We start from the raw sequence: 812 nt of genomic DNA, 5'->3' as shown, positions 1-812 counted from the left end.
TGCAGACACAAAGCAATGAGTGGCTGGAAAGAGCATTTTACAGGATTCTCTATGAATTAAAATGGCAACAAAGCAGCATGTTTCTTTTTTCTCTGTAATATCCATCCATCCATCCATCCATCCATCCATCCATCCATCCATCCTCTACCGCTTATCCGGGTCGGGTTGCGGGGGCAGCAGCCTAAGAAGAGAAGCCCAGACTTCCCTCTCCCCAGCTACCTCTTCCAGCTCATCCGGAGGGATCCCCAGGCGTTCCCAGGCCAGTCGAGAGACATAGTCTCTCCAACGTGTCCTGGGTCTTCCCGGGGGTCTCCTACCGGAGGGACATGCCCTGAACACCTCACCAGGAAGGCGTCCAGGGGGCATCCTAACTAGATGCCCAAGCCACCTCATCTGGCTCCTCTCAACGCGGAGGAGCTGCGGCTCTACTCCGAGCTCCTCCCGGATGGCAGAGCTTCTCACCCTATCTCTAAGGGAGAGCCCAGCCACCCTACGGAGGAAGCTCATTTCGGCCGCTTGTACCCGTGATCTTGTTCTTTCGGTCATTACCCAAAGCTCATGACCATAGGTGAGGGTAGGAACGAAGATTGACCGGTAAATTGAGAGCTTCGCTTTTCGGCTCAGCTCTCTCTTCACCACTACGGACCGGTGCAGAGTCCGCATTACTGTGGATGCCGCACCGATCCGCCTGTCGACCTCCTGCTCCATTCTTCCCTCACTCATGAACAAGACCCCGAGGTACTTGAACTCCTCCACTTGGGGCAGGATCTCCTCCTTGACCCGGAGAAGGCACTCCACCTTTTTCCGGTTGA

This window comes from Takifugu rubripes, chromosome 17, assembly GCF_901000725.2.
Source record: "Takifugu rubripes chromosome 17, fTakRub1.2, whole genome shotgun sequence".
Taxonomy (NCBI): Eukaryota; Metazoa; Chordata; class Actinopteri; order Tetraodontiformes; family Tetraodontidae; genus Takifugu; species Takifugu rubripes.
This window is presented reverse-complemented; position numbering follows the sequence as displayed.